At 34.4% G+C, this 20,147-nt stretch overlaps 1 long non-coding RNA gene across 2 annotated transcripts in view; it reads right to left on the reverse strand.

Moving 5' to 3' along the window:
- Positions 1–5,566: 5,566 nt before the first annotated feature.
- Positions 5,567–20,147, reverse strand: part of LOC144221716 (uncharacterized) — a 21,626-nt gene continuing 7,045 nt past the window's right edge. Inside the window, exons 2-5 of one of the 2 annotated variants that reach the window (XR_013332155.1) lie at positions 10,383–10,466; positions 7,301–7,458; positions 6,681–6,815; positions 5,567–5,783 (exon numbers count right to left, since the gene is read on the reverse strand). This is a non-coding gene — a long non-coding RNA (uncharacterized LOC144221716). Of the gene's footprint in view, positions 5,784–6,420; positions 6,816–7,300; positions 7,459–10,382; positions 10,467–20,147 lie in introns of both variants that reach the window. The other variant, XR_013332154.1, reaches the window with a different exon arrangement.

Below are 20,147 nucleotides of genomic sequence, written 5' to 3' on the forward strand. Positions count from 1 at the left end.
AAAGGTATTCCATGCTAAGGGTGCAACGTGGATTTAGACTCTAAGGTAAAGGATATCTGTTATGGCTGATACATTTGTGAAGATCTTTAATATAATATCAAATATTGTAGAGATCTATAATAGGATAGAAACTAGGATGGAATCGGGAGATGTGAAAATGAATAATACTGGGTTAATATTTGCAGAATTGAGACAATTCAGCTGGTACCCTAAGTATTTATAAATTAAATGATAACATTTAATTTTCTTCCCTTAAAATTGTATTTCCTACATGGCCATGAATAATTGAGACTTTCAGGAAGGCTATAATGTCAAGAGTATTTAGGTTTCATAGGCACAGACCAAACACACACAAGATGTTATCCTTCAAGATAAAACTTCCACATGTTAATCGCTCCTGTGCAGTTTGGATAACTGATAAAAGCATATTCAGAAGGCATATTCTTGTACGTGTCTGAATCTTCTATATCAGTACTGAATGAATTGAATCTGACATACCCAAGAGGCTGACAGAAGAAGTGCACTCAAGGAAAGCAGACCATTTTACATACAACCTCACCATCCTCACAAGACATAGCAGAGATACTTGTCTCGGTCCCAGCTTATTCTCTGAGATGGATACATTAGGGATATTATGACTGTGGTCATGGCTTTCTTTAGTTTGGGAGGCAAAAGATTACAGGGATTGTGTAATCTTTTAAAATTCACTTAATAAAATTCAAAATACCATAGACTAAATGTTTTGTTTATCAGCCATATTTTATTCTTTGACTCTTCCAAAGAAAATGTTATAGAAACGTTAAAATTAAAGGCATACACATCCCTGGTACATAGTAGATACACAATAAATGTTGATAACTGATGACTAAAATAATATATGCAATAAAACAAATAAAATATGCAATAAAAGTACCAAAAATGGTAAATTATTATGCCACACGTTGTCTATTTACTTATATTTTTCTCTAAAATTTCTGATAACCTAAGTAAAAATAAATAATGTAGTATATAAACCTCTTTATTAAATAAAAGGGTCTCTTCAGGGTCTAAAGAGAGTTTTTAATTTAACATTATTCTTCTTGCTGCTACTTCTTTTCTTGGATTAGCCTTGAAGTCTTTCCAGAGCAAGGACTGGCTTAATAGAAATAAGTGCTATAGGGCTTGGTAAGTAACATTACTGTGAAAACAGGCTAAGTATAGGGAGATACCAGTACAAAGCTCTCCTGATTAATCTCTATAAAAAGGCAACTGCTCTAGTTGACAGATGCATGATAGAAATATCAGCTTAGTGTTACCAGGGTTTTTTTTGTTTGTTTTCTGGGTTTTTATTTTAATGTTTAGGGTAGTTACACTATTTGTAAATGTTTCTATTATTTCTTAAAATCATCTTGGGCCAAATATATGACCAGCAGGCTACTAGGTTACACATTATGGGTTTAAAATTTTTAAGTTGAGTGTATTTCCTGGCATATAGAAACACTTGTCAATGCCTACCGAATTAATGGTTGTCTAAATGACAGGCTGAATGGCAGCAGAAGAAGGAAGAAGAGGCGGAGGAGGGAGAGAAGGACAAAGAAGAGGAGAAGAGGGAGAAGAAAGGGAGGAAGAAGGAGAAAAAGAAGAATCTTCATTGTTTTCATCACCATCACCATGGCACTCCCGTTCTACAGGATGTAGCAGTGAAAAGGTTTGACAGTTTCTAATCATAGTTCTTGATCACAATTGCCTTGGAAATTGATATCTGAGGAATTTTCTATTCTCTTAGCTTCTTCAGATGGTTCTCTTAGCTTCACACTCATCTTTGTTGTAAATATTTAAGTCATAGAATTGCAAAAAGACTTTTTAAACTAAAACAAGAAAAAAATACCTTTGTAATAGGATTTTGTATTTACCCTAAAAATGACCTATCATTTGAGAAGTGAATTATCAATCCGGATATTAAAAGATGAATGTTTATTAATGTCACTGCCCCTGACCCACCTCTCTAACACTCTTTGTTAAATATGCCCCAGCCACAATTCTTTTCCTTCAGTTGCTTGAGGAAGATGTGCTTATTCCTTCTCTGGAGTGCTTTATCTCCTCAACTTCTCATCTCTTATATATGGTTGGTCTCTTCTTGTTCTTCTGTTAAGAGCTTCAATATGGCTTCTTCGTTTTCTATCACAAAATCATTCTTAGCCCTCACCCTTGTATATAATCATCTTGATCATTGTTTTCATGCTCATTGATTTTTCTTTTATAACATTTGATATCGGAGGACAGAAACTTATTGTTTGATCCACTTAACTACTAAAATTATTAAGGGATAAGGAAGCAGGGCACATGGATGTAGTTGATGCAATTGTGTGCCTTTGATGAGTGAAAGTTGGTGAATGTGTGCAATCTAAACATTATGTTCTTCAATCAGGACTAAATAGTTTTATAGGATATGGACATACTTGTTTCTTTATACTCTTTTAAAAAGCACAGAGTATGATCACTAATGGAGGTCCCTGTGTTACAATCAGTAGAATTTATTTTTAAAAGTTTAACTTTTTTTCCTCTATCATTTTATGTTTCATCATAGAACATTTATGTCACTATTTCAGTCACTAAATATGTGTGTGTACATGCTTTATTTTCTATTCTATAGCAAAACAAGGATGGCACTTGTTACAGAATTTTTTGACATTTGATTTATATGTGGCTCAATATGACTTATGGGGAATGAGGAATAAAAGTTTATGTTAATTAAAAAGAATTTTTTTTAAATGGGATGCCCGGATCGCTAAATCAGTTAAATGTATGACTTCAGCTCAGGTCATGATCTCATGGTTTGTGGGTTTGAGCCCCATGTCAGGCTCTGTGCTGACAGCTCAGAGCAGCCTGGAGCCTGCTTCATTTTTGTGTCTCCCTCTCTCACTGCCCCTCCCCCACTTGTGCTTTCTCTCTCTCTCTCTCTCTCCCATTCTCTCTCAAGAATAAATAAACATTAAAAAAAGTTTGTGTTAACTACTCAATTAATTCAACAAATACTTATTAAGCATCTGTGCCAGATCCTGATGTAAGAAGTCTTGCTATAGCAGTGAATAAAAGAGACAAAAATGTTGGAACTGATGGAGTTTAATTACATTCTCATGTAGGAAACAGTTAATGACAATAAATATGAAAATAAACTGGATGACATGTTAAAATTTAAAAAAAATTATGTAGTAAAATAAATGTAAAATCACTATAGATAACAGTAATATCAGTGAATTTGGAAATATGGCCAGAGAGTGCTATAATTTAGTGAATACTCAGGATAGGTCTTGTTGAAAAGGTGAGATTTGAGCAAAGATTTCAAGTTAGTGAGGCAGTAAGTCTTGTAGATATTGAGACTAAGGCATTGAAGACACTATGGCACAAAACTCTTAGATGCTTGCCATGTATGAGCAAAAGCAAGAAGGCCAGTGAGGCTATAACAGAATGAGCTAAAAGCAGAGATATCAGAGAAATAACCAAGAGCCAAGTTGTATAAGGCCATGTCAGGTAAAAATAAACCAATGATGAGAAAGCCAACATGTGACATAAATAATCTCAGTAAATGGGCTTGTGATAGTACATGATAAGCAACAGAATTGGTGAGAAAAGACTGGAACTACCTTTTAGAATAGAGACTTTGTCTTTTTGCTTTGGGGCATTTGGTAATAACTGGAGATTTTTTTTTATTGTCATGACTTGGGAAAAAGAGAAGGATAATGCACCTGGAACTTAGTGAGTAGAGGCCAGGGATTCTGCTAAAACAGTCTGCAGTGCACAGGACAGTCTCTCTCAAAACAATGAATTATCAGGCCCAGCATGTCAATAGTGCTGAGGTTAAGAAACATTCCTTTAGCTCAGTTGGTTAAGTGTCTAACTTTCAGCTCAGGTCATGATTTCATGGTTTATGAGTTTGAGCCCCACATCAGGCTTTGTGCTGACAGCTCAGAGCCTGCAGCCTTTTTGGGGTTCTGTTTCCCTCTCTCTCTGCCCCTTCCCCATTCATTCTCTCCTTCTCTCCCTCTCTGTCTCTGTCTCTCTCTCTTAAGAATAAATAAACATTAAATTTTTTTTAAATGAAAGAAAGAAACCTTCCTTTAGAGAACCAAAGACCTGTTATAAGGTCTGTGCTCAACACCTTGCTATTGTTTGAAGCAATATTGTACATTTTATTATTTCAAAATTTGTATATTTGAGTGCTTCACATATGGAACATAAATGTTTATAATTGTTAGGTCTTCTTGGTGAATAGATCCCTTAATTATGATATAATTCCCTTCTTCATCCCTTGCTACAGTCTTTATTTTAAAGTCTAGCTTGTCTATATAGTATGGCTACTCAAGCTTTCTTTTGTCAATCAGTAGCATGATAGATGGTTTTTCATCCCCTTGTTTTCAATCTGAAAGTGTCTTGAGGTCTAAAGGGTGTCTCTTGTAAACAGCATATAGATGGATCTTGTTTCCTTATCCATTCTGTTACCCTATGTCTTTTGATTGGAGCATTTAGTCCATTGACATTTAGAGTGAGTATAGAAAGATATGAATTTATTGCCACTATGTTTCTTATAGAGTTGGAGTTTCTGGTAGTGTATCTGGTCCTTTCTAGTCTTTGTTGCTTTGGTTGTTTTTTGTTTTGTCTTGTTTTGTTTTTGTCTTTTCTCCCTTCAGAGACTCCCCCTTAAATTTTCTTGTAGGGCTGGTTTAGTGATCATGAACTCCTTTAATTTTTGTTTGTCTGGGAAATTTTTAATCTCTCCTTCTATTTTGAACGACTACCTTGCTGGATAAGGAATTTTTTGGCTGCAGATTTTTTCTGATTCAGCACACTGACTATATCCTGCCACTCCTTTCTGGCCTGCCAAGTTTCTGTGGATAGGTCTGCTGCAGGCCTGATCTGTCTTTCCTTATAGGTTAAGGACATTTTCCCCCTTGCTGCTTTCATGATTCTTTCCTTGCCTGAGTATTTTGTGAATTTGACTATGATATGTCTTGTTGATGATAGGTTTTTGTTGAATATAATGGTAGCCCTCTGTGCTTCCTGGATTTTGACGTCTGTGTCTTTCCCCAGGTTAGGAAAGTTTCCCACTATGATTTGCTCACATAACCTTTTTACCCCTTTTTCTCTCTCTTCATCTTCTGGGATCCCTATGACTCTGATGTTGTTCCTTTTTAAATAGTCACTGATATGTTTAATTCTTTTTTTTTTTAAATGTTTTATTTATTTCTAGGAGAGAGAGAGAGAGACAGAGTGAGCAGGGGAGGGTCAGAGAGAGAGGGAGTCACAGACTGAAACAGGCTCCAGGCTCTGAGCTGGCAGTCAGCACAGAGCCCGACGAGGGGCTCAAACCCACGAACCACGAGATCATGACCTAAGCGAAAGTCGGACGCTCAACCAACTAAGCCACCCAGGCACCCCATGATATGTTTAATTCTTAAATCATGCTCTTTTGCCTTAATCTTCCTCTTTTCTTCTGCTTTATTATTCCCCATAAGTGTATCCTCTGTATCGCTGACCCACTGCTCTGTCTCATCCATCCTTGCTATGTGGCATCCATTTAAGATTGCAGTTCAGTTATATCATTTTTTATTTCATCCTGACTAGCTTTCAGTTCTTTTACCTCCACAGATAGGGTTTCTAATCTATTTTTGACCCCAGCTAGCATTCTTATTATTGTGATTCCATTTTCTGGTTTAGACATCTTGCTTATATCTGTGTTGATTAAGTCCCTGGCTGTCATTTCTTCCTGCTCTTTCTTCTGGGGTGAATTTCTTCATTTTGTCATTCTGAAGAAAGAAAAGGAATTAATAAGGTAAAAAAAATTAAAATTAAAAAATTAAAAACAACACACACACACAAATCAAATACATGATGCTAGATTCTAGGTGTGTTTTGGTCTGGGTGTTGAAAGGAGCTTGATAGATTAGAGAGAAAAGGGAAATAGAAAAAAAGAAAAAAGGAAAACATTTGAAAATTTGAGAAAATGAATACAATGAAACAGAATAAAATGAAATGATGGAAGTAAAATAGAATTTGAAAAATTTAGCAAAAAGTAAATAAATCTAGTAGAAAAAATTAAAGAAAAATATTTTTAATAAAAATTGAAAATAAAAGTAAATTTATTCTCTTTCTGAATTCTAGAAAAAGAAACAAAAAAAACCCTCACAAAAACAAAAACAAAAAAAGAAAATTGAACAGATGGACCGGTGAACAGACAGAAATATGATTGAGAGTACATTATTTTCCCCTAGAAGTCAAACTATGAAGCACTTTATTGTCTGTAAACTAAACAGGCAGAGAGACTCCTGGAATTCCTGGTGGCCCAGTTGGGCCGGGCTTAGTGTAATGGCTGCATTCTCCACTAGATGGCGCTGCTTAGCTTAGTGGAGTGGATTGTTGTGGCCCTTGGAAGTGAGTACGCACATGCGCGGAGGAGTGAAAATGGCGTCGCCTAGCTACCCAGCTGTCGGAACTCTGTTCTCCGGGATCAGCGATCTCGCACTAGTCGTTTGTCTCCAGTTTCCATCCACTCCCTGCTTTAACACCATCCGTGACCAAGCCGTCAGGTTGCCAGGTGACACGTCCCTCCTGAGTTTTATCTCAGGTGCGGCTGTGTTTGCCGACCCCTCACGTCGAGGAGCTGCGGCTTTGACCTGTTCTGACGCTCTGAGGGAGGGTCTCACCGAGCAATGCCAGGTGCCGGCTGCACCCGGAACTTTCGCAGAACCGCGCTGCTGCCGGTGTCCAGAGACTGTGGCTGGGTGCCAGCCCGCCCCAGAAAAAGTTCACGCGATTGTGTAGCAGCAGCGTTTCAGGGACTGTGGAAAAACAGCACACGTCTGGCACCAGGCTTCACCCGTAACATCCTTGTTCCAGCACCAGCCAATGTGGTTTTTCTCTGGGGGCCCCTGGGGCCTTTGCCTGTGCGGTGGCTTCACAGCCTGTACCAAGTGTCCTCCCAGCAGGGGAACCGCCTCTCCCAGTGTGGCCTGAGGAGCCCCTGGACTTCACTCTGCTCCTGGGGAATCACCTTTCCCACCAGAGCACCGCCAGGTATCAAGCTGTGGAGTTTGACTCTGTGCTTCCCCAGTTTGTAGAGTCTTATGGGATTTAAACCCTTTCCTTTCTCCCTTTTTAGTTCAGTCCTTGTGGCTGTTTCCAATTTTCCACTTTCTCTCCCCTGCTTTAGGGTGGGGTCATTTCCCCCTTACTCTCCCCCCATCCCTCGTCCATCCCCTCTCCTCAAGCAAAAACAGCTCCCTGCCCTTCTCTCTCCCCCAGGTCACCTCTCCACACTGTGTACCTGCTGAGTTCTGCGGCTCAGGTTGTGCAGATTGTTGTGTTCATCCTCAGATCGGTTTTCCAGGTGTGCAGGACGGTTCAGTGTTGATCTGACTGCATTTCATGGTTGCGAGACGCAAAAAAAAACCTTCCATGGTGTTCAGCCCTCTTGGTTCCTCTCTATATATTTCAAAATTCGGATACAAAGTTAGGAATTGCTAAAATGAGTGCAGAGATGGCAAAAAGAAAATAAAAATGCAGAATTAAGCATAGAAAAACATTATCCCAATAATAATCGTCTTCGAAGGAATATAAAGAGTAAAAATTAATTCCATGAGGACAAATTCATGTTCTTGCTGCTCCAGGCCATATCCTATGTAATGAATGAAAGTAGTCCAAAGAAAAACAGTTGTTCTAAGAAAGGAAGGTAGAATTCAAAAGTAGAAAGCATTTATACCGGGACAAAAAATAGCGTAAAAGTGTGTATTCTATGGTGGATATAAGAGGACTATCAAAAGCCGAAAGAGACATTTGTTTAGGTCAGTATAAAAATGTGCCATTTTTGCAGTCATGCTTCTTCATTCATAATTGAATGAAGCTAATGGGCATTCTTGGGTTTTTGTTTGACATTGCAGAAGCTAGAATTTATCTTCACGCCATATCAATCTTTCAGAATCCCTGAGAGTCATAAGGTCATGTTTGACTATGGTAAAACCTAAACAAGTATGCAATTCCAGTATTTAAGAACAATTATTTTCTATCGGTCCTTCTCTAACATTGCCTGTTTTCTCACTTGCGTGATTAGTTTCTGTCTTGGGGACTTGTTTATTCTTTTTCCCCCTAACAAAGCAGATACTCTAAGCCACCTTAAAATAATACAGAAATATATAAAATATACAAGTGATCTTAAGTATGCATATAATAAGCTGTTATATATGTGATTTGTAGAGTTTCCATGAATTTAAGAATAGGTTTTAGACTCATAAACGATACTGTGACAGCATGTCTTTGTTTGCCTTTTGAAAATCGTTATCTGTAGATTACCAACCTTACATATAAATGCTATATTTCTAATTCTACCTAAAAATGCTTCCTCTGAGGAAAAAAAAATGGGTGGTGTGTCTCATAGAAGAAAAATAACATGAAGGAAATGTCAGGTCTCAGAGTGGCAATTTGGACTTCTGCTGCTGCTTGGCTTCCACATGACCTTGAGCAAATACCTGGTTTCTCTGGCCCTTAATTTATCTATTTCCAAGTGAGCATAACACCACTAGCTCATAAGACTGTTGTGAGGAGACTCTAATAAAAATGCACTTTTCAAAAATGCCGCATAAATGCTAAATAGAGTAAAACATGTCTTGTTTCCATTGCATTTATGGAAGCTTTACGCGTGGGTTCTTCTTTAATGAAGAGCACTTCACTGAGCTTCAGCAACCTTTTCAAATACCATAGAGGCAGGCAATCCTTTTATTTATGTGAATGCAAGATATTCTCTTGCTCACACAGACAAGAATCTTGACCATTCAATATATATTCTGCTCTGTATACATAAATATGTGAAATCTATTCAAAACTATTGTTAGAGGTAAAGAATATAGCACTCTATTTTGCAGAACAAAATAGATTTCATATTCGGGTGCAAAGGGAAGCATGTGGGTTCAATATTTATATTGTAATTCATTTGATTTTAAAGGAGATTTTAGAGCATAATTAACTTTAGTGGACTTAAGTAGAAATGGTTATAGCTGTGGAGACCATGTTCTAGGTTAGATAATTACATGCTTTCCTATTTTAGTTTGTTTTTTATGTGTATACAGATAAATAGATGCAAATAAAGTAAATCTTAGAATTTTGTTAATTAAGCTTGGTTTGTTAAATTGGCATGTCCACTCATTCAAACATGAAATATTTTTAACAAATTTTTAAATATTATCTACTTTGAATTAAAATCAAATTAATGAAGTAAAGTAAAAGTATAATAATTTGAACTTTTCAAAATCCTTTTGACTGAATGTAGACAGGCATTTATATACATGTTACTCTTAACTTGCACACCCTACATATCCTAGAATTGGGTTTAAATCTGGCTATAAATATGAAAATTCCACTTGTCATTATTTTTCATTAAAAAGTGAAAAGGTAAATATTGTGGCTGTAATGATACCAAGCATGTGAAGCATGTAATTTTAACATTAGAGTGGTACATATTTTCTTCTTATTCTTAGGAAATCCACAGACTCCTAAAGTATTGAGACTGGAAGAGATAGTAATTTAGTCTAGTGACTCAAAATGAACAGCTCATTTCAATTACCTCTGAAATTCAAAACAATAATAATACAGTTTATGGGGCACTATTTTATTCTGTAGATTGAGTTGAGCCTTTAAAAAATCAGTTCCTCAATGATTCTGTTATGCAATTCTTGACAGAAACCATTAATCCAATCAACATATTATTTAATAAAGAAGAAGAGCGAGTCCCAGAAAGGTTGTGTAATTTAGCTAGAATGTATAGCTAATTGGCAGAGCCAAGTCTAAAGGCCTGGAATATAGGGACAAAGGCTTTATTATAACATTTTCCCCTGAGGAATAAAATAATGTTTCTAGGATGAAAATTCCATTAGTTTCAATTCTATAGACGAATTAGTGTTCAGCTTTTTTCAATCCCATATAGGCGTAGATGTGTGTGTGTGTGTGTGTGTGTGTGTGTGTGTGTATGTGTTGGATTTTACTTTTTCCTTGCATTATGTTCCTTTTCCCCTAATTTTGCATCCATGAGATTGTTCTTCTCAGTAAATTGTACCTAAGTTTACCTTATTTTGTGTAGGGTTGATACTCTTATTCTGGAAATATTTAAAATAATCCTTGAATAAGAAAGAGGTATCTTTATTGTTTCCTCAGGATTCTTATAGAAGCCAAACACCAAAGTGACTGATCAAAAGGCATGATCCATGTGTTGTGAGTGAGGAGAATATGATGAGATCCAAAAAATACTTATCCAGAGGGACATATTAATATCATAAATGGCTTAAAGGAAGTAACTGTGGACTCTGTATTGAAATTTTGTTAATAGTATATCAATTATGTTATTAATGATTTATTCTTACCTATAGCGGGAGGATGATTGCTCATTAGGTTGGTTGTCATGTTCAACAACTACCATCCAATATATTCCTCAGAGGTCAGAAATTCTGTACAATTAAAGGAATGAACGTGGATGCTATCAGCACTCTCAAAGATTCTCCTAGAACATTCTAAACATTCTAAATAGTCTTCCAATTTTAGATCAGTCTTGTTAAACATGTATGCTATAGTACATGATATAGTCCTCATTGTAAAATCAGAGTCATTTATATGGCAAGTTAAGAAAAAAGCAAGTAGATATATATCAAATATATACATATATATATAATTCATTTCATGGTAAGTTCAACCTATATATATTATTCATCAGCAATACATGAAAACAGCATCAACAAAAATATCTATATTCAGCGTAACCCTTTTTTGACCACTGTATTTGTACAGTATATTTAATTGCTATTTTTCATATTCATTCAAATGTCTACAAAAAATTTCAAACTAACAGACTAGGTTTTAGATATGTTAATCTGTGCTTTTTTTTTTCAGCAGATATTTGCCANGGATCAGAAAAGCAAAAAGACCAAAAAAAAAGGTAAGTTCTCTTTGGATTTTGTATTCAGTTTGTAAAATTTGGTTATAAGTTTAAAATGTGTGAGAAAAGAATTGACAAAACACTAGAACTTTCCCAGGAAATACTATTCATTCCCCACACCCAAATGCCTTGGATTTAGATAAAGTAAACTGAAATCTGAATCTTAGAGAAGCATCTGGTACTTCACCCCTGGACGATAGCCAGAGAAACTATCAAGTCGCCACAGAGGAAATGGATGTATTTAGAATCCGAAGGCAGAAACCATCTGAAGCCTGGTAGACATTCCTGAGTTACCACTATAGAGACCGCTTTCTCATCCCTCTCAGATAATTACTCCTACTTATTTTCAGAACTTAGTTACACTATGACTTCTTCATAAATGCCCTCTGTTATATGCTCTCAAGCAATTTACTACTTATAGCACTTACATAACATTTAAAATTAGAAATGTATTTGAATAATTTAATGAGATTGTTTATCTTTGATGTAATATCTTCTCCTGTCCTAAGAAAACTCTATGAGAGTAGGGCTTTGTTTATTGTTTCATCAGTGCCTAATGTATAGTAGGTGCTCAGTAAATAATTTCTCAGAGAACAAATGAATGAAATTATCTTCAAAACTCACTTTGTGTTGTTTCACAGTTGTGTTGTAATTGGACAATAGATCTTGAGAACATGCCCATATATCCAGAAAAATATTTTTCTTTTATATTCATTAATCTTCAAGGCAACATGCTTGCAACTCTTTGAGGGTCTTACCCCTGCTTCATTCTGAGATATATTGATCTCACAAAGCCATTTTATTATGTCCAAAAGAGATAAAATTAACAAAGCCAAAGACAATAAAGGCAGTCCTCAAACTAGATCATGGGTGTATTATATTTCATATGATCTTAAAAAATAGCTTAGGGTTATGAGATTAACTGTCCCCTGAAAGCCCAAAGCTACCATGTCCAAATGACTTTCTTACCAATTTGTACATTCCTGGTTTCTTTAGAGTATCATGTTCTATCACCTATCTTTTAAAAACTCTTTTGGTTCTTAAAAACATTTCATGTCTAATAATTTTACAAAAGAATTTTAAACATAAAATGTCATTCCAGTTTTCATAAGAGCTCTCTGAATAATGTCATGCATTGTCATACCCACTGCCATTTTAAAGATAAAGACACTAGGGTTGACTGGGTGGCCTAGTTGATTAAACGGCCATCTTTTGATTTCAGCTGAGGTCATGATCTCATGGTTTATGAATTTAATGGCTACTGTCAGTGTGGAGACTCCTTGGGATTCTCTTTCTCTCCCTCTGCTCTCCCACCTATGCTCCCTCTCTCCCTCTCTCAAAATAAATAAATAAATAAAAACTTAAAAAAATAAAGATAAAAATACCAAAGTTTAATGGGGTCAAATCACATGCACAAGACTGTACAAGACATACATGGTAGAGTTAAAAATTAAACCAGTTTTATAGTATCAAATATAAATTTTCTATTTCATCATAATTCTCTCCTATAAATATTATAATGAATATTATTACCTTTTAGAACTAGGCACTGCCAGTAAATAAACCATATCAACAACTGTTCTTTGAGTAATAAGTTATCTGCAATTTTGTCAATAGGCTCCTATCTAACTTTATAAATGCATGGATATATATAAGTGATTACATCATCAGAGATTTTAGAGCTAAACTTTTACATAATCTACATTAAACATCATTTAGTGCAAACCATTTTTTTTGCATAAGGAGGCTGAGGCCCAAAGTGACCACGTCCAACCTAGCAAATCATCATACACCTATCAGGCAGCTTATCAGATTCTGGTATTGATTCTTCTAACATGTTTCCTACTACATGTAAATTTTCAAGTAATTATGTATATATCAGAAGGACCTAAGAGAGTGGTTCTCAACACCACCTCTACATTCACTCTTCACCTAGGAGGTTTCTGATAAAGACTAGGCCCAGGAACAATGAATCAAGCCTCTGGAGTGAGGTTTTGGCAACAGTACTTTTATATAAAGTTCCTCAAGCTAATCCTAATGTGTGGCACAGGTGGAAAACCTATATTTTAAAAACTATCTAGTTGCCAGATGTTGTCTTGAGTCTTCAGACAGTAGTTTTCTCTATTAACTGCCAAATTTCATGTTTCTTCTTACATCCTTCATAAATGGCATTTCATATTATTCCTCCACTGAGTTGAGTATTTGTGTGTGTGTGTGTGTGTAATTTCAACCATGTCTGTGAAGAGGACAGTTTACCTTCCTATCATATTGTGTGTATAGGGAATAGAGGCAAAATCCTGCTTTAATCATTTATGTGAATGACTGACTGTGTATGTCTGTGGACCTCCTGAAACTGAAATTGAAAACTACTTGAATTTAAAAATTTTGTCATTCTTGCCTAAAAAGTTTATATCTAAACTATTAGATATGTGTATTTCATTATAAATCTATAGGTAAAGTAAGATAGTGTCATTTCATTCTGATATGTTTATCCCACTTTCCATTCTCCATCGTGTCCTTTAAGGTAAGGAATTAGAATGCAATCAATTGTTTAAAATGTGTATTACCAGGGGCGCCTGGGTGGCTTAGTCGGTTAAGCGTCCGACTTTCGCTTGGGTCATGATCTCGCGGTTCGTGGGTTCGAGCCCCGCGTCGGGCTCTGTGCTGACTGCCAGCTGAGAGCCTGGAGCCTGTTTCAGTCTGTGACTCCCTCTCTCTTTGACCCTCCCTTGCTCACGCTGTCTCTCTCTCTCTCTCTCCTAGAAATAAATAAAACATTAAAAATAAAAAGAAATAAAATGTGTATTACCAGTAATAACTGTATATGTTTTTAAACTTCTCTTTTCATGCATCATTTCATTTCCATCAGTGAAATTTATCTTTCTCCTTACTTTAGGATTGTTTGTAGGGCAAATGATTAACGGAGTGAGTCTTTATGCAAATTTTCCCATAATGAATACATTAATTAGATTAAAAATAATAATAATACCCAAGAAAAAGGACTCACCAAGGTAAATCGTAGTGTGGATATACACATGAGCCTATAAGTAATGTGCTTTGAATGATGCATGCAATGACATTAAGGAAATATCTGGCTTTATGTGGCATGTGATTGCTATCTCAGTATATTAAGTGTATACCATAGGTATTTTTATTTTCTAAGTTTTACTCATAGTCTTATGGTGAACAGCTTGATTTTGTGGTTAAAACTCTAGATGTATATAAGTGCTGAAAAAAATAAAAGGGCAGACAATCATAATTGTTTTGAGAAGAGGTATTAAAATTAGAAGATGTGTGTTTGGTAGCTGCACTATTCTCCTTGAATGGAAAAGAAAGTTTGTCCCCCTACAGTAAATATCCCAAGGTATTTTCCATCTCACTAATTTACAACTGAAAAAGAAACTGAAGAGTAGTAAATGCACTCAAGTTCATGGTTATAATTATACATGCCTTTGTAAAATAAAGAGACTTTCATATTTTGGTTTTGATTTTCATATTTAAGTTTCTGAAAAAACATATTCTGAGAAAAAAAAACTATGTATAACCTAGGTATAAAAGATAAGTTTATAATGCTTATAATATATTCAGAATAAATTTAAATTATGAGTTCCTTTTATTATGAGCTTATAAAAATCATGAAATATCAACCCAGTGGGTTGGAAATATTGACAAAATATCAAAAAACTGTCTTCATTTACCCCAAGATTCTGTTTTCCAACCTTTCTTTGACAAGATATGTCATCTTGACAAGCCGGTTAGCATAAATGACTTACAACTCCCTGAACTTTTGTATTTAATATAGTCAGGACCCTGCACTTCAAATTGTCATACACCATTATCATGTTCCAGATGTCAGTCTCTTTTCAGAAGACTATTACCTTCCCAAAGTGTAAATTCTTCTGATATTTTGTCTTTCAGTGTCAGCATCAAAATATGTGATCTTTGATCACTAATCTAATATTTTATGGAGCTGTAAACAGACAATAAGAAAGCAAGAAATTTGTTTTGATTGATAGATTGTTACTTTGTGATCTTGAAATCCCGGGTCTGATTTTTATTGACTGCTTATGTCTTCTATCATTTAGAATCAAACCCAAACCTTTATTATTGTAGAATTTAAATGAAAATACTTTATTTTTTAAGCTATTTATAGCCTTCAGCAGCTTTCAAATTTAATTTTCAGAGCAGTTATTCTCCAAAGGCAAACTAAATTAATCAAATTTGATTCTTGTACTCCACTTGTGTATAATAACCAGTAGAATTTCGTGTGCTACATGTATATAAAGAATGGTTAAATAACAGTTTAGAAAAATGATAAAAATTTTAGACATTTAAGACCTATCTGCATTCATGAAGTAATGTGAATTTAATTGAATTGGACACCCTGGGTGCTAACCTCTTCTTAAATATTGTTCAATAACACCATAACTGAAAAGTTCTGACACAACAAATCAATTTGGCTAAACATTTATGTACACATATGGTATTTAATCAGAGAATTATTTGTAGGAGTAAACTAATAGGGAAAAATACTATGTATTAGGGGCATTTAATATATTTTACTGAAATACATTGTTATGAAATTGCCCTTCATCAACTCTAACATATTTGGCTGAATCTCTCATTAAAAAATAAAAGGACAGTGAGAGTTGGTGATGACAAGTTAAACTTTTATAATAAGTCTTATTGCAATGCAAATTTACATTCCACTGCTGTATATATAAGGGATAATTTGGACAGATGCTTAACTGACTTTTCCTATTAAAATTCACCATAAATGAACTGTCAAATTCAAATTGCTCTAAGCACAAAAGCCAACAAAGTCAAACTAACTAACAGTAAAAAAAGATTACTGCATCTTCTTGAAAGAAAAAAAAATTAAAAATAATTAAATGAAGGGTAGCCTTGTGTGTATGACAAAGAAGATGAAATAATTACTTGAATTTGACCTGTTCCAAAATCTTTTAAGAATGTCTTTATACATGAAGAAAAAGGAGGAAAAAGTAGTTAATGTGTGGTTTGGCTTGTGTTGTTTTTTTTTCTGGTAAATCATTATTTTATCTTTACATTTCAAAGAGGACACAAGATTTCCCCCTGTGTTAACATATTGGGAAGAGACTTTTCATTCCATTTCAGAAAGGAACTGCAAGAGAGAAACATCCCAGAGATTCTAAACCCCCTATTTTCCAGGAGAGAGAAATGATTTAGCAGACAATTGCAATTGGGAGAGGAAAATAAATATGAAGACTGCCCTGCATAGCTCTGTCTTTGGGAAGTGCTTGCCTGCAAAGAGGGTCCTTGGGATCTGCTAACGTCAGTCAGTTGTCCAACACTGCCTGTGACATCTCACCTGGAAGAGACATTAAGAGGTCCATTTGGACATGAGTCCATTCTATTTTTCTTTAGATTCATCATGAAAAAAAGTTGATGCTGATTTTGAGTCTAGCTCCAAAATGATTCCAAACTTGGGTATTAAAGAAGGGAGCTATTTGTCATCCTTCCACAGTCTACATATACATGACACCAACACATGCTAGCAATTCTATCAATTAAATCAATTAATTTAATAAATTAAGTTCTCCTTTAGAATGTAAATAAAATATGAAGCGTATCTGATTTTTCATGGAATTCTTTATTTTCTACCTCAGATTATTCTGTTTCTGTGACCATTTTACACACCTCACATTGTTTTGTCTGTTTGGTATTTTTTTCAGTTGTTTCACATGGGAGAGTAAATCTGGTCCATGTTAATCCATCTTGGCCAGAAGTGGAAGCACTTGTTTTCCATTTGTAGTGTTTCTATGTATCTAACCATAGTTATTCTTAAAAAAAAGCTATCAAAATATTCAATTATATTTGTCAAATAGGGTATCATATTAGTTTATTCATTCAATTTAATTTCATAGACACCTACTTCTAAGAACCCCTCATCTTTCTGACCCTTGTCATTTTCTTTCCATTGGCTTTATTTTTTTAGAGCACATTTAAGCTCACAGCAAAATTGAGAAGACAATACAGAGTTCACATATACAACCTTTCCCCCAAAACACAATTATCAACATCCTCACAAGAGTTGTTGATGATCCCTATACTGAAACATCATAATCATCCAGAGTCATAGTTTATTTTAGGGTTCACGGTTCATAGTTCACGGAACATGCTATAAGTTTGGATGACTGTAAGAACATGTATCCATTATTATGATAACATACAGAATACTTCGATATCTTAAAAAGTCCTCTGTGCTTCACCTTTCGATCAATCCTTATACCCCACTCCTGATGACTGCTGATCTTTTTAGTGTCAGTAGTCTTTTCAGATTGGTTTATTTCATCTAATATTATGTATTTAAAACTCTTCTATGTATTTTTATGTCTTGATAGTTATTTCTGTTTAGCACTAAATAATGTTCCATTGTCTGATTGTGCCATAGTTTATTGATCCATTTATCTGGGCTGCTTGAAAGTTTTGGCAATTATGAATGAAGTTGCTGTAAATATCTGTGTCTAGGATTTTGTGTGGATGTAAGTTTTCAACTCTGTGGCATTAAGATCAAGTAGCAAAACTGCTATATCATTTGGGAAGAATATGTTTCATTTTACAAAACCCAAACCAAACTGTCTTCCAAATTAACTGTACCATTGTGCAAACCTATTGGCAATGAATGAGACTTTCCGTTGTTCTACATGCTCAACATTTCATATTATGTTATGGAAGTTGACCATTCTAATAGGTATATAGTAGTGTTAATTTGCATACCCCTGATGCAGAGCAGCTTTTCATATTCTTATTTGCCATCTGTAAATCTTATTTGCCATCTGTATATCTTTTCTGGAGAGGTCTAAGCTTTGGCCCATTTTATAAGTGGCTTGTTTGTTTTCTTATTGTTGAATTATAAAAGTTTTTTGTACATTTTTGATAACAGTATTTTAGATGTTATCTTTTACAAATAATTTCTCCCAGTCTGTGGCTTATTTTCTCATTCCCTTGACATTGTCTTTCACAAAACAGAAAATTTTTGGTTTTGTTTTAATTTGATGAAGTGCAGATTAATCCTTTCATGGATTGTGCCTTTAGTGTTCATCTAAAAAGTCATCATCATACCCAAGAAATTCAAGTATTTCTTAAATGTTATCTTCAAGAATTTTATAGCTTCATAATTTACATGTGGATCTACTTGGAGTTGATTTTTCTAAAGAGTATAATGTCTGTGTCTAGATCTTTTCTTTTTGTTTGTTTGTTTGTTTTGTGTGCAGTGTCTAGATTGTCCAGTACCATTTACTTAAAAGTCTTTCTTTGCTCCATTATATGACCTTTATTCTTTATTAAAGATCAATTGACTACATTTATATAGGCCTATTTTTGGCCTCTGTATTCTGTTCCATTGATCTATCTGTCTACTCTTTTGCCAACACCACATTGTCTAACTACTGTAACTTTATAGTAAGACTTTGGTCAATAGTGTCCTCCTTCTAACTTTGTACTCTTTCAATATAGGTTTGGCTATTCTTTAACTCTAAACTTCAGAATCTTCTGAAAACCACAAAATACCTTGCTGGGATTAGAATTGGAATTTCACTCAATCTATAGATCAATTTGAAAAGGAATGACTTCTTCACAGTTTTGAGTCTTCCAATCCATAAATATGGGATATCTTTCTATTTAGTTCTTCATTGATTTTAGTCATCATCAGTTTGCAGTTTTCTGTGTGTGTGTGTGTATGTGTGTGTGTATTTAGATTTATACCCACACTCTTCATTTTTAGGGGGTACTAATATATTTTGTTAAAGATGTTGCATCTATGTTCATGAGAGATATTGATGTGTAGTTCTTGTAATGTCTTTGTCTAGTTTTGGTAGTAGGGTGATGCTGGCTTCATAGAATGATTTGGGAAGTATTACCTCAGCTTCTAGTCCTCTGAAAGAGGTTGATATAGTTTCGTCATTAAATATCTGGAAGAATCCACCAATGAACCCATCTGGACCTGGTGCCTTTTGTTTGGAAGATTCACTCAATTTCTTTAATAGATAAAAGCCTATTGAGATAATCTACTTCTTATTAGCCTTTGGTAGCTAATGTCTTTCAAGGAATTTGTCTCTTTCACATTAGTTATCAAATTTATAGGCATAGAACTATTCATAGAATCACTTCATTATTATTTTAATGTATGTGGTATCTCTCTTTTATTTTTGATAACAACTTGTACCCTCTCTCTTTTTTGTCTTTAGCTATGTTAGAGAATTATCCATTTTGCAATTTAATTTTCTCTCTTTTCTTACCATATCTATTAGAATTTTTAAAGTATTTGCTTTACGTCTTACTAATTCAGGTCCAGTTGCAAAAACACCAAACCACTTGATGAGTAGTCTGAGTTCCTAATACTAACAAACTATTTCTAACTTCTCTCTCCTGTCTCTTGTTTCAATGCTGTCATTCACTTGATTTACAGTAAGCATACAAAAGTGCATATATATTAAACATATTTATTGCACACTTATATTCATATTATATTTATTATTTCTTATTTACCTTATATTTATATTATACATTCATATTGACACATTAAATATTTATTTCTGATATATAATGTATTATATGTGTGTGTGTATATATATTATATATATAATCAAATACAGTGTTGGCAACATAATTTTGGATTGTTGTTAGATCTCCTTTCTTTATGAAGACTCAAGTTTATGATGCATATCATTTTTCTTCTCTCTGGAGAATTTTTTTTTTCTATAATTTATTTTGCTATCAAGTCTACATTTTGTTGTAGCCTGACAAGAGGATTTAAATGTGCCAACTAATGGTAATATATGTATTAATTAATACCATTATACAAATATCATATATAATACAATTAATACACATACACATATATGTATTTGATCCTTGAACAACATGAGGGTTGGGGTACCAAACCCCCATGCAGTTGAAAATACACTGATAACTTTTGACTCCCCCTAAACTTAACTACTAATAGTATACTCTTGATAAGAATCTTTATGGATAACACAGTTGATTAATATATTTTGTATGTTATATGTGTTATATACTATATTCTTAGAATAAAGTAAGCTAGAGAAAAGAAAATGTTATTAAGAAAATCATAAGGTAGTGAAAATACATTTATAGCACTGTACTGTATATAGTGAAAAAATCCACATATAAGTGCAGTTAAAACCCTTGTTAT

The sequence above is a fragment of the Crocuta crocuta genome, unplaced genomic scaffold (assembly GCF_008692635.1).
Source record: "Crocuta crocuta isolate KB4526 unplaced genomic scaffold, BGI_CrCroc_1.0 scaffold21, whole genome shotgun sequence".
NCBI lineage: Eukaryota > Metazoa > Chordata > Mammalia > Carnivora > Hyaenidae > Crocuta > Crocuta crocuta.